The 14,756-nt window shown below is 34.0% G+C and overlaps 1 long non-coding RNA gene across 1 annotated transcript; it reads left to right on the top strand.

Annotated features, from left to right (window-relative positions):
* The first annotated feature begins 642 nt into the window (after window positions 1-642).
* On the top strand, window positions 643-3,770 carry LOC129875005 (uncharacterized). Its single transcript, XR_008763044.1, has 4 exons — window positions 643-775; window positions 871-990; window positions 1,921-2,016; window positions 3,325-3,770. It is a non-coding gene; the product is annotated as an uncharacterized LOC129875005 (long non-coding RNA).
* Window positions 3,771-14,756: the final 10,986 nt, after the last annotated feature.

The following is a 14,756-nucleotide window of genomic DNA, read 5'->3' as shown; positions in this document are numbered from 1 at the left end:
GAATGAAATTTATCTCACCCAAATATTTAATGTCAAAAGGGCTACTCCACGAGTTTTTATCTTTCTTTGGTAACATGTTAGAGTCAAAATTCATCAACTCATATCTAACAATAACATATTTTTTTCAAAACTAATAAAGACACTTGTAATACTCTTTTTAGATCATTACTCAAATATGCACAATTTCACAATAATTTTTTCTCATTTCATGAACCCCCACTATTTCTAGAATTTAAATATCACTTTGTGTTCATGAAAAGAATTATCACTTTATTCAGGCTAAGACGTGTATATCTCGCTCTCTTTAAAGAGATTCAAGCCCACTACAGCATAATCTACACTGATCCAGCAGTATATCTCTTAACTTGTCCCCTCCAGGATACAATAGCCCAACAACATCATGTGACTCAACTCCGGATTAGTTGAAGAGTCAAAAAATCCACTAAAAGAACATCTTACTTCAACATATAGATACCCTCTTTTGTATGGTGAATATAGTTGAAGACTTAAATATTTACTTGTCTCAACTCTCTCTTTCACAACTTCACACTACAATATTTTTCTACACTTAAACATATTTCATCTCAACTTCTTCGACATATACTTTACAAAGTAAGAAACACCACTATTTATAGGCACTACCAAAAAAACAAATTTTACCCACGATTATTTAGCCACGATTTAATAAATCGTGTCAAATTTCACACAAAAATGTAAACCTCTCTACGAATTAAGAACAGACACTAGAATACCGTGGCAAAATCAGGCGAGAATTGTAAGTTTCACTCCCTCCCTTATTTTTTCATTTCCCCCCACTTATTTACATTGTTATTTTTTCCTTTTGATTTTTTCTCATGTCTCTCTCAATAGGAAAAAAACAATACCCAGCAACCAAATCTCTCTACAACCAATTGCTCCGTCGTCTCCTCAATGTCCCTGAAACAATTGCTTAGTCGTCTCCTCCTTCGATTGTGGTGGAATCACTTCTAGGTAATATTTCGATATATATTTTGTTATTTTAAAAAATGAAGTATTTTAGCTGTAAAGCATCTTTGCATGTTGAAGTAAATGAAGATGGATTTGTGCATTTATTTGTATGGCTATGCTTAATTAGGTGAATATGGGTTTAGTTAGTTTAATTTTTAAAGTAATGTTGTAATTGAGATATATTTTGTTTAATTTTCAGAAGATCTTGTTTACTAATTGGGGGAAACTTTTTCATGTTCAAAGAAACTAAAAGGTTTATCGAAGGAGTGAGAGATCTGTAGCAAGAACAAGATTTTTCAAGTCAATTTTATGTTCAATCTTTAATAACTTTTTTGAGGGTTTCTGTTTGTGCAAAATTGTTCTTACCTTAAAACGACTTTGCAATTTTCAAAGCCCTAATTTTCAATTTCAAATTTCAATTTCCGATGTATTCACTATCACCCTGCCTTTACAGCCCTTTCTCAAATAATTTAACTTCTCATAGAAAGAAATCATCATTTCTTTTATGGATTCAAGGTGTTGTTGTTGACTCGAGGTAAGAGCTCGATCTACTCCCTACTCAGTTGTTGGGTTGAAGTGCCTTTCTCTGTGCTGCTTCCTGGGTTTTTTTTCCCCTCAAAATTCACACTATTAAATCATACATTGTTATTTATATATCCCATATAAACTCAAGGTTTTCCTTTTTGATGTATGTTTATAGTTAATGATTGTATTGAAGTCTTTTTCTTTTTGAAGTTATACTTGTAAAGCCATAGAAATTATTGATAAGGTATTATTTTTTTATGAAGGTAGGAATCTCTTGTCCTCGAGTAGTGAGTTAGTGACTTGATATCTTCGTTATTCAGTACTTATTTAACCCTTTTTATTTTGTCGTGTTATAGCTTGCTCTTGGAGATTATGCTTGCATCTTGATAGAAACTACTTCTTTTTTAGGTTTGTGGACTTAAATGGTCTCCTGATAGCTGTGAATTAACTTTTGGTAGAAATGCCGGTGGTAGCAAAACCAATGCGAGGAGAGGTCATCAAATGGTAAGTTTCTCTACCTCTGATTTTATTTTGGAAATCATTTTATTGTACCAAATAAAATATGTAGTAGATTAGATACAAGAAAATAACTTATATGTATAAGAATTTCTTTTCTTGCTGCTGCTGCTCATAAGAAGAATAACAGTTCAAGCCGAAGAAAAAAGAAATATATGCCAATAAGGTTATGAGCTACTTTCAGATAGAAAGGTACATATATCTTCCTAAAATCATTAAGCTAGCTACTAAAATTTTCTCTTATTGGAACACCGGGGTCTTTCTTCAGATACTTGTTGGTTGATAACTTTGATATTTTTGCTCTGGTGTCTCTGGCCCTATCGTCGAAACTAGGCAACTATTGTCTTTGTACTTTCCTTTTTCTACTGGACCGTCCCTATCATTAGAGGCAAAGTTACCACAGGATATGACCGATCACAAAATTTTCTTTTTCTGGCAGAGTCATCTAACCTATCTCCTGAACCTTTTACTGGTTCTAGCCTAGCAGCATCAGAAACTTGATTAGGTAGTTGCATGGTTTCTTTTTCTTTACTTCAATAGTAATACAATTACTCAAATTGGAGAAGGAGATTTTCATACACCTTCCAAAATTGAGTTGTAAACATTGTGATATTGCTTTCACATGCAATTTACATGCAACTTTACCCCACTTGGCATCCTTAATGACTTAAATATTGCAAATCAAAAACTAATACTGATAGTGGGAAAGTCATGCATATCCAAATTCAGTGCTAGTATGGGCTCATTCATTTACATCATTTTAGTAACTCTTATAATTGGAGACTTTAATTAATAGCAGAACCATATTAATTACTCTATTGTTCACCATAACTCTCAAATACACTTCTTTGTTGATTGAAATGTGATCATTGAATAAGCTTATGTTATAGAAAAAAGACCTTTTTGAAAAATGAACAAAGAAAACAAGTTTTTGGTACTCATTTATGTAGTTCCAATATGTTATCCATTGTTGCCTTAATCATCTCATAAACAACTACTTATCAGATTTAAAAACTAAGGTATAGAGCAATGAAAAATAAAAAAACACAAAATCTTAAGGGACTATTTTAGATAAGCTCAATCAAAACTGACTATTGACTACATCATTATGCCTAGTCTTTGTGGACTTACTCTGCCATGCAGTTCAGAGAACTATGTCCATTAAAACAGTTTGATACTAGAGTGTTATGTGTAATAGTTTCTCAAAATTCATAATTTGATTTCCCTTCTTGGTATATTGCTAATTGTTAGCACTGCTGGTATGATAATATTTTATTGGTTCTATTTTACTTGTAGGTTAAAATATCGGAGTATTTTTCTCAAGATCAAGAATATAATGACACTTGAGGTGTTCCCTTGAAGATATTTGTTCATCCTAATGACACCATTGAAGAAGTATAAGGAGCTGAACATTCTGATCTGCAGTGTGTACTTTCAACTAAGATTCTTCTTAGCTTTTTGTGCGTAGCATATTTCTGAACCACTATATATGTGGTGTTCCTCCTGACTTTTTGCAATTCCATCAGACTACAATTGTAGAATTTTCTGTGAATATTCCATTACATGGTGAAATTTTGATCATTATTGTAATGATTAGTGTACTATGATAAGTGTATTAGTGAATGTCTTTAAGATGTGTGAACACTAGCAAAATGCAGGGGAATAATTTTTTTTTTTAAAAAAGAAACCTGTATAGTTTTGCCACGGTTAAACAGTGGCTAATTTATATGAGAATTGGAATATATTATTTTAGCCACAATTAAATCAAGGCAATTAACCACGGTTACGTATGGCTAATTAGAAACATCAATTATAATTTTATTTTTTAATGGTCAGATTTACCCACGAAATGACCATAGCTAATTTACACTAAAACCGTGGCTGTTGAAATGTTACCACGAACAGTAAAATCGTGGCTAATTTGCTGGCGACGCCCGTTTTGGGAACGCTTGCAACCGTGGCTACGGTACCGTGGCAAAGTTGTGTTAGCCACGGTTAAGGTACCCTTTTGCCACGGTTTTACGCGTGGCTAACAGCCGCATTTTTTGTAGTGAGGTGAGGAATTCTTTCTTGTCTTAAATCGAAATAAAGTGGATAATAATGTAGGTAAATGAATGGAGGAATCATGCGTTGCAGGTTACATGAATTACAAGGCATAATGAGGTAGAGTAATGGGCAAATAAAGAGTTAGATGTTATATGAGTTACATAAGAATTTATTGCCACATTCTACCACTAACTCATACAAATTACTTTTATTATTTTAATACTAAAATGTATTTTTCTCCAACAAGTGGTGTTGATGAGAAATTAAGGAGATGTTAATGGTGATTTATTTTTCTAAAAAAAACCTTCATCTATATTTACTTTTGCAATTACAGATTAAATGAAATAGAATAGAAGGAAAAGAATTTTTTTTTTGAAAAAAAGAGGGGAGTTCACCGGAAAAAATGTCCAGCAAGAATTTCATCCATCTATTCATTTTATTTGCTGGAGGTGCTGGTTTGGGGAAAAAAGAAAGAAAGGAAGAAATTAATGGAGATAAAAAGAAAAGGAAAAACTAAGAAAAGAAAATTAAAGAAAATGTCCCACTAAAATTAAGTATAATTAATTTAATATCCTTGCTTTCCCCTTTCAAAGGTAGGCTTTAATAAGAAAATGTCATGTGTATCATTTAACTCATTTTTTACATTTGTTTTGCCTATCACGCGCCTATAGCAAGTAGAATCACTTTCTTTGCCACGACATTTTTTAAGGGGACAATAATTTCATTTCGAATAAAATAGAAAGTAAATAAACGTCTGTATAATTAAAGTGTTAAAATAAGTTTTGTTGTCAAGTTCAAATGTAATTTTATGTATTTTCTCATTAAAAAACGACACGTGGTTTTAAAGAGTTAAATTTGACTTGAATATATATGTTAGTTTGAGAGATATGTTTGAGCCCAAAAACAAACCTTAAAGATATATTTTTGACCCAAAGATTAAACAGGGTATTTATGAATCTTTTTCCATAGATTAGAGATATTTATGAGCCTTTTCCCAGCCTTTCCCCATAGATTAGAGGTATTTATGAGTCTTTTCCCTAATTATAATATTAACAACAAGATGGGCAGAAATATTCAGTTAAATTTGGGCTTTGATGATAGTATTTTTGATTTTAACATGTTCAATGAGGTGTATTTTTGTCAGGCAATCTTCTAAAAGATCTGAGTGGAGTTTTGTCCATTTATAAAGTAGTGTTGCAGAAATAAATTAGAAGGGTAATGTAGAAGCTATTAGTTGTATAATTCTTTTTTAAATCTTTTGATCAATCAACTTCTTTTGAAACTGAGTTTTGCGTGCCATGTTTAACTTAAACAAAGTTTATATTGAAGATAAGGTTATGATGCTCATATTTAATCTTTGTTTTTGTTGAGAAGAACACATATATCTGAGATTGATGACTTCTTTATCATCATCATATGGCAGAAACGCAAATTTTTGGGTGGGACGGAAAAGAATTTAGTGCAATAGATTTTTCAACTTTCTTGATTAAGGGTTTGCCAAAAAGTTGTCAATTATGATTTTGAGATTAGGGCATGTGAGTTGTCCATTACTCGAATATTGTTTGTGAATCAGATTTGTCACTAGAGAGTCCGTCACAGTGTGCATGCTAGTTTAGCATTACAGATTACATATATGTCAGATTATACATTTGCACAGATTTTCATCATGTATTGTGCACATGCATATGTGTGTCACATTGATATGCAGAGTTTTTGACATGTGAGAAGATTGAGTTATGGGCATGTGATTTGGATACAATCCGGTGTTTGATTATAGTGTATTTAGGTTGTCCATGACCTGAATATTACTTGTGGATCAGATTCGTCCCTCATGAGTTATTTGTCTTAGAGGCAGTGGTGAATTTATAAATCCATAATATGGGCTGGTGAACCCCTGTCCTCTCCATAAAACTCAGTATTTTACGTAAATAGTTTCTAAAATTTGTATAATATTATCTGTCGGCACATATGCTACAAGAAAGCTAAGTGATTCACTTGGTTGAATGTGTTCTACAAATACTAGATTTTCCTCTGCTTAGAGACGTTTGACAGTGTGAACGCAAATAGCAATGGTTGAAACTGTCGATATTTTGATCCTTTAGACTTGTTATTTCATTTCTTATTGAAAACTGTTGTTGAGCACATTTAAATTATGTGGTTGTATGCTATGTGTTTATTATTTTGCTTATGATAATTGCACAGGTTTGGCAAAGTGAGTATTTTATGACTCTCGGCATTACTTTATTGGGGACGATCTATGATAATGAGTACTCACTTTCTTTTTGCATTGAAAGTGCAAATTTTGATCTAAAGCATAAATGGAGTTCGTGCGTGAGAGCTTGTTTTTACGGATTTTCTATTCTAGTGGTGAGTTATTAGTCTTTTTGTGGTGTTACGATGTTCACTTTTGTAATTTCTATTCAAACAGATTTCACATTGCATTTTGAGACAATTGTATTTATTTCTACTCTTTATTTCTTTTTCTCAGATGCTCATGACTAATATTACTAGTTCCAAGGAAACTCTTCTGCGTTGTATCAACAATTTGATTTTTTAAAAATTTTATTTTACCTTGTTTTAGACCTATTTATGTAATTATTGGGAAATCACTGTGGATTACTGCTTTGATTCACATAACGGGGATGCTAGGTGTCATCACAATAGTTAGTTATTTTGGATCATGATAGAACTAGACAGTTCGGACTTGAATAAAGAGTCGTGAAGTTTAAATTGAGGAATTCAAACATAGGGTCATAAATTGATGAACATATGCATCATTGTAGTGACAAAATCATAAGAAAACTACACCAAATTGGTCATTACTACGCTGCTTCTTTCTTATTCGTGGTAATATTTCTTCTTCTTCAATGGCAAGAGAATGTAGCCACAAAATTGAACTTCAAGACGTAAGCCTGAAGTTTGAATTATACAATTGAACTTCAACACACACGTTTTGCCTAAAATTTAAACTGACAAATTGTACTTAAGGATACTAAAGCTGAAAATCCTAGATTTTGAATTAAAACTTCACATAAAGAGACAATATATCTTGTTTTGAAAAAAAATAACAAAAACTTAACAGACACAGTGGCTGGAATTTTTAATCTAAACAACATAAAATTAACACAAAATATTGAAGTTCTGAACAAATAAACCTGAACTTCAAAACAGTATCCTGCAGTGTTGAACTAAAAATTAAACTAAAGCCAAATTCAGTACACATTGTCCTTAAGTTGGAGGAAGCGAAGAAGCAGCATCTTCCCGCTTTTCTAGTTGCAGCTAAAAATTGGATAATTTGCATGTGTTGGATAGAATTTGAATAGCGATGACATTTCCACTTCTTATTTTGTCCCACTTGATAGGAGGAGGGCACTAACATTAAATTATATCATAATAATAAAAAAAAAATCTTGCAAATTATTCGTTATGCAATAAACCTAGAGACGTACATATGCCACCATTTTGCCATCCCTACACCTCATTCATAATGCACCATTTACAAAACTAAACTCCAGCATGATAGTTAAAGTCAAAGTAGTTCCGTCTGTTTTGGGCGTGGCCCATGATCTTGATGTCAGCATTTCAATACTAGTTTCAACTTGTAAATGGAAGCAAAAGTAATTTGCAGTACATTTAATTTTTATTTCTCAAATAGTGTCTCACTTCATGAGAAGATTCCAACAGACCTAAAGCAAAAAAGGTTACTTCCCCTATATCTAGGTGCTTCTACATCACACACGTAGATACATGAAAGACTTGCCTAATGCTTTAATTTAATTCTATAAGATAAATTGACAATGAACGTCAAATTTGTGCAATATCACAAAATATTATTACCACTAGGTGAGAAGATTGCATTAAAGCCTGAACAAGCAGAAGCCTCTACGCTCTTACTCTGTACAACTTCATAACTAAGCAATTGTATTTATTACCTATTTATAGACATATGAGGCATTGGATACGTCATTGGAGCACCAGGAACAACTGCTCCAGGATTTGGAGGCCGGACTCCATATGCCATGTGTGTTGGTGGTGGAAGATTTACTGGTGTGCCAACTGCAGAAACAAAGGGTCCTCTTATGGGTTGTCCAATGCTAGTTGCTCCATATATGCTAACACCAGGGGGAGCAGCTGGCAACGGTGTTTGTTGTTTGCTCAGTTTGCTAGAAGAACTTCCTGCAGCAGAAATAGTTGTTTGGCCAGTAATCGGACCTTGAGGCACAGAAACTTCTCCAGTGTTGACACTCGTAATGTCATGTATGCTTGACCGTCTCCTGTCCCTATTCATAGAGTTCAAACGAATAAAGTATTTTTGAGCATGACTGGCCACTTGTGTAGGAGTACGTGTCACAACAAAATTTCGGGAAATACTTCGCCAATCACCTTTCCCGTATTTGTCCAATCCAAGAAGGAACAATCTGTTTTCAAATCCACGGAGATAAAGCACTTTGAGATTAATTGTCAGTTCCACTATAAAGACTGAGTTAGCACGACAAACACAAGTAACAAAGCAGGAAAAAGACAAGAAAGAGATTAATAAGTCATTTCAGAATGCACCACTTTGCAACTTTTCCAATGAGCACATAGCACACAAGCAAGCTCAAAGCATCCCGAAAGGACACATTTATCCGGTAAATTTGAAAAGGATCTAGGTCGATATAGAAACTGAAAGCTTGTTCAGCAATGCCCAGAGAGCAACAACACCATGAAGAATATACTTTTTCACTTCTCGAGTTCTTTTTTCGATTAGTTCTATATAATGCTCTTTTTCTCCTGTTATTGTATACTTCTATACAATGCACTCTTTTAACTACTATTGCAGAGATTCACAAGGCAAAATGAAAAGAAAATGAAGAAGAGTCATCAAGTTAAAGGATATAAAACCAAATTAACAGGTTATCAGAATTATAGGTTTCAGTTCAGTTATAAGGGTAATAAACTAACCCTAGTCAAGCTGGGGCTACTGGATCAAGCTTAGCAATTGGTAGATTTACGTGATGGTTTGAAGTTTGAACGGTTGACTTCAGTCAAAACTTCAGTTAAATGACCTCGGAATGCGTTTCTGATGGTTCCGCTAGCTCTAGAACATTGAGTTTGTCTAATGGGACCTTTGAGTTAGTCCCGAGGCTTCTAGACTCATTTTGAGCAACCTTGTGAATTTTAGCTAAAACGAAGCTTGGGTGTGGGATCTACTTTTTATCGAGACAACATCTATTGAAAGTTTTGACAGTTCTGTTGAGTCTGAAATGCCATTTCTAATTAGGTAGCATATTCGAGTTGCGTTGATGGGACCTCGAACTAATTAAGGTCTGGTTGAAGCTTGGGATTTTAATCCCAAGTGTTGATGCATCAGCTGCATTCGCAGCCGCTCCCATGGAGAAAGCTCACTTCGACGAATAGCTGGTCACTCTTGCGGAGCTGGGGTTCACTCCTGCGAAGTCAGCAAGCTAGTTGACTTCCGCTCCGATGGAAGTTTTCCGCTTCGACAATGTCGCAGGAGCGACTTCGGGGACTCTAGAGCAGCCTAAACAGTGATTAAATCATTGGCCTCTCCTTCATTATTTAAGTTCTGTTTGTGAGTGTTTGAGAGCATTTCTTTGGAGATTCTTTGCATTGAGCTAGGAATAGCTTGGGGACATCGTAAGGGTCGATATTCTCACTTCTAAACCCGTAAATTTCCATTTAATTCTTTGAATTTAGCTAGAATGGTGTCTTGTGAAACTTATTTCTTGTTGGGCTGTCTTGACGTTTTAGGGATTGGATTGTGCCCATTTTCAGGGCACAAGTTCCTTGAGCTAGTCGGGACATATTGACAGAGTCAATTTTGTGATTTCTTGCGAGTGTTCCACAATGACATTTTAGGCTTGATTTTAGACCCTGCTTCATTTGTTGCATTATGGGCATCAAAATAATTGTATTGACACCGGGATCACTACTTTGATAGTGTGGCATCCTTCGGAGGCTGTTTGAAAAGGAAAAGCCCCAATTTACAGATTTTGAGCATGCGTGTTCGGCTTTGAGGTAGGCTACGACTTACTATTAGATCTTGCTTGTTAATTTTTCTAGCATAATAATTGCCAAGTGTTGGGTAGGTTTCTAACATGATTCCTTGTTTCTATCCTTATTGGATTGATTTAGCCTTGTTTTGATTATATCAGGTATTATTGGGTTGATCATGATTAGCTTGAAGTCATATTTGTTTCCGTTAGTTATGAATAGGCTAGAATGGCCTTAACATTAATGTTGTGAAGCCTTAGCCTAGGTTTGGCTAGTGTTTGTCGTAGATATTGGTTTTTATGGCTCATGGGGCTTGGTTCAGGAATGAAATTGGATTAGACACGACCCTTTGGGCTAGATGGTGACCTTCGGGTAACCCTGTTAATATATGTGACTGGTTGTCTATAGCGAGATGTCTACCTAAACTTCAGGACCCTTCTCTTTTTAGCGATATAGCTGTGACCCGAGGTGAGAAACTAGAAGGGGGCTTGATAGCAATGTTGATATTCCAATACAAGATTCCTAGATATCGTAGGGTTTTATAATCTAATGTAAGATTTCGGGAGCTGCTAGGTTTCTATGTAGTCATTCTGATGTAAGATTTAAGAATTGACTTGGTTTCTAAGGCTTTCCGATGTTAGAATTCGGAAAGGACTAGTCATTTCGATGTAAGATTTTGGGGTGTGCTAGGTTCCGACAAAGCTTTTCGATGTATGGTTCCGGGAAGGACTGGCAGTTTGATGTTAGATTCCGGGATATGCTAGGTTCTTTCAAGGCTTTTCTATGTAAGATTCCGGAAAACACTAGCTACTCTAACATAAGATTTCAGGAGATGCTAGGTTACATAGTATTGTCCCGGTGTCAGATTCTGTAAAGGCGTTCGTCTTTATTATTGAGTTGTGCCTTGTACTGTAGCTATTGTGTGTACCCATTGGGCTTATAGGGGCTCAAATGGGTTATTGCTTATATGATTATTGTTGTTATGTCTTTGTTTGTGCCTTCTAGGCTTATGGGGATCCAGTTAGGTTTTAGATAACTTTATAGCTTCGTCGTTTACTTTAGTAGTTTTACTTAGATTCATGACTAGCTATGCCTCTATTGTTCCATTATTACCTTGTCATTTACTCGCTTATTATTATGTTATAGAAACCGCGAGCTCGATCGATCTATGATGTCTATTAAGTACCTGTTGTTTTGGTACTCATACTACACTCTGCATCTTTTTTCTTGATGCAAATTCGAGCTCTAGTCTCCCGCGTTGATCCTTCTGCTGCTGTAGAGGGTATTTTGGAGATTGAGTGTGAGCTTATTGGCGTTCGTGGTTGAATCGTCTCCTTCTATATATTTTTGACTAGTATTTTGTATTTCGAGACAGTCTGTTTATTTCTTGCATATGTCTAGTCTTGTACTCGATCTCTTGTACCAACTTTGTACTAGTATCCACCAGGTTTTTGGATGGATCTTTATATTTTGTCCTCGTTCGAGGGTTATATATATTATCTCTTAATTTCGATGCTTCTTCCTTAATTATGCTTTTTATTACGCTTTTGTTTGTTTCTTCCGCTCACTAGGCCCGTAATTCGTGGCTTCTAGGCTAAGGGTTGGCTTACCTACTTGTGAAATTTGGCAAGTGCCATCATGACCCTGGGTTTTGGGTCGTGTCAAGTTAATCACTATTGTCAACCACTATACCATAAGATACTACCCACAACTACCATCATCAGTCAACACCATCACAAATTGATAGACATAATTACCATTGCTAGTCATCACCACCGCCAATTGTCGTATACAAAATTTAAAATATTTTATAGATATAATATCATATCCATTTAGTATTTTATTTGAATTTTATATATATTATTTTTAAGCAAAGACAAATTTTATACATTCACATGTTGAGAAAACAAACAATATTCACTATTTAGTATTCATATCTTAATGCAAAATCTTAATATTCAGATGTGTATTCAGATTCAGACTAAATATTAATGCACATCTTAATATTTAGATGTGCATTCAGATTTAAATATTTTAATTATAATAAAAATAAATGAGACCTTTTTACGTCTAGCCCTTCCCTTTTAACACCTTTACCATAGTTTCACACCTATAGACCGATGCATCCTTAGGATGATGAAGAACATGGCCAAACCATCTCAAGCGACCCTTTTGCATTTTTATCATCAATGCACGTTACTTGAACCTTATAATGATTGTTGTCATTTTTTAATCTTATTTAATCTGGTATGACCACACATCCATCTTAGCATTCGCATATTTCCAACACGCTTCTTATAGATTTGTTGGACTTTAGCAACCTAACATTCTCTACCATATAACATTGTCGTCTTATAGTTGTTCTATAGTTGGAAGACATATGTAACATCCCCTAAAAACGTTGTATATGATGTTTCAATTCTCGCCTAAAAATGATACAACCTCTGTATTTTGGTCATAACCTTTTATAAGATTGTCCAAATTGGGTTATTCAAATTTTAGAGTAACCACAAGATCATTACCTACAACCTTTGTGAAGACCATAATTTAAGTTTCGGAGGTTAAGTTGTTCAAATAAATTAATTATTGTAAGACAGTGTGCTGTGATGAAATGGAGTATTTGTAGAAGAAAATTCATATCTCACTGTAGGATGCTCCAAATTAGTTGATTCTTGAACTACATGAAACTAGACTTCTATATCTACAATTCTTATGAATATACCAAATTCTAATAATGAATTTATCTTATTCAAACGTAGCTCCGAAAAGGAGTATTCTGTCAAAAATAACTCATTTCACCTACCATGGAAAGATCTAGATACATTTGACATCGCTCATGATATAAATTGTCCTCCAATTAACATCATCCATGACATCATAATTTTCCATTAAATTTTCAGATTTTTCTTTATAATTATTTTATTTATTGTTAGGTCCCTCTTTCCCACCTATAAATACCCACCTTATTTCCTCATTTTATTCATCAAGCTTTCTCAAACAAATCTTCTCTCTATACACTTCTTTACATATTTTCAAATATAGTTTTAGTTCTTAGTAGAAGAAACACTATTCCGGTGATTCATATACTCCGGGTAGTACACAAAATATTCCGACGAGAAGAAAAGCTAGGACTCAAGAGTGTTCATTAATTCTTTCGATTCCAACTAAAGCTTCGGATTCCAGAAATATAAGGCTTCAATGAGAGTATTCCTTCCACTCTCATGCCTAAATTATTTTGATTATATGATAAATTATATTTATTTTCTTTAAGTTTTACTCTAAGTTATGTGGGTGTTAATCCATGGGTTCTTCCACCCATGTAGTACAAAAATCTTTCAACTAAATCTCTTGATTTCAAGTAATATTTTCTTATGTTAATTCTTATTTTTACTTAATAACATGAATCATGCTTAAACTAATGATTATTGCTCTATTTTGATGCAATATAATTTCATATGTATGAATTGATGGTTTACAAGTAATTCCTCTATTTATCTATTTAAAGATTTTTGAAATTCATGGTGGGTTGTTTAAAGCTTGATTTTTAATTAATGAATTTCAAAGTATTTATGTATATTTATTTACATACATATTTGCAAGTTGAAGTGATTTGAACCCACCTAGTTTTACTATGTTTTTAATAAAGTTTGACTTGAAAGTCTTGACTCCAAATGAATGTTTGTGAAAGCAATATCTATGATCAAAAGGGAATTTTATGAAAATAAAGAATGATGAAATGATATGAGTGATGGATTATTTATGCAATAAGGACAATTCTTGCATATTTGAATTTTCAAATGTTTTAATGAGCTATTCTACCGAATATGATGTTTGAATTCTCAAGTTATATGCTATGAATATTTTAAAGTATTAAACTATTCCGTGGGATTGACTTAGCACCGAATGAGGCATTGAGATGAGATTCGGTAAGGGAATCCTAGTAGCAACCCCTTGTCTCATTAACTATGTGCCAACATAGGAGTCCTTGTAAGCTTAGGCTAATGGATCCATAAATATCCCTTAAAGTTAAAGTTAAAGAAATGAATGAAGTTGACGGAGTTCTACCTGACAAGTAGTCTCCCCGGCCAACGTAGGGGGTTATGTTGGATTCCATGTAATAGCTCGCATGGTCTTAAATAATTGTTATGGTTATTTTCCCACAAAATGAATGTTTTAAAGGATATCTATATGATTTATTATGCATGCATTACATTATGTTCCATATTACATAAATGTTTTAATATTTCCTCAATGTTCATGCATCCTTACATACTTAGTACATTCAAAGTACTAACGCATACTCCTTTGCCTACATGATATCATCATGTATGGATCAATTCTCCTCCTTGTTCTCCTCCACGTGGCTAGTTGAGATTTTGTTGAAGACTACTTTTGGTGAGTTCCCATGTTTCGGGAACAATACTCCTTTATCTTTCTAGCTTATGATATGTTAAGATATTTTACTATGACATTTCTTCTATTATGATTGAAGGTGAGCTAGGGACTTGTCTTAGCCTCGTTAAATCTAATAGTTAGAGGTATTGTTGGACATATGTAAGTTGAAGATTTACTATTATGATTTCCGCTTGTTTATTTATCATTACTACCTATGAAAGGCTAAAAGAATGCTAAGAGGCTTGTTTGAGGTACTTTCGGGTTCCTCATTCGCCATGTTACGTCTAGGC

The sequence above is a fragment of the Solanum dulcamara genome, chromosome 11 (genome assembly GCF_947179165.1).
Source record: "Solanum dulcamara chromosome 11, daSolDulc1.2, whole genome shotgun sequence".
NCBI classification, from domain to species: domain Eukaryota; kingdom Viridiplantae; phylum Streptophyta; class Magnoliopsida; order Solanales; family Solanaceae; genus Solanum; species Solanum dulcamara.
This window is presented reverse-complemented; position numbering and strand designations above follow the sequence as displayed.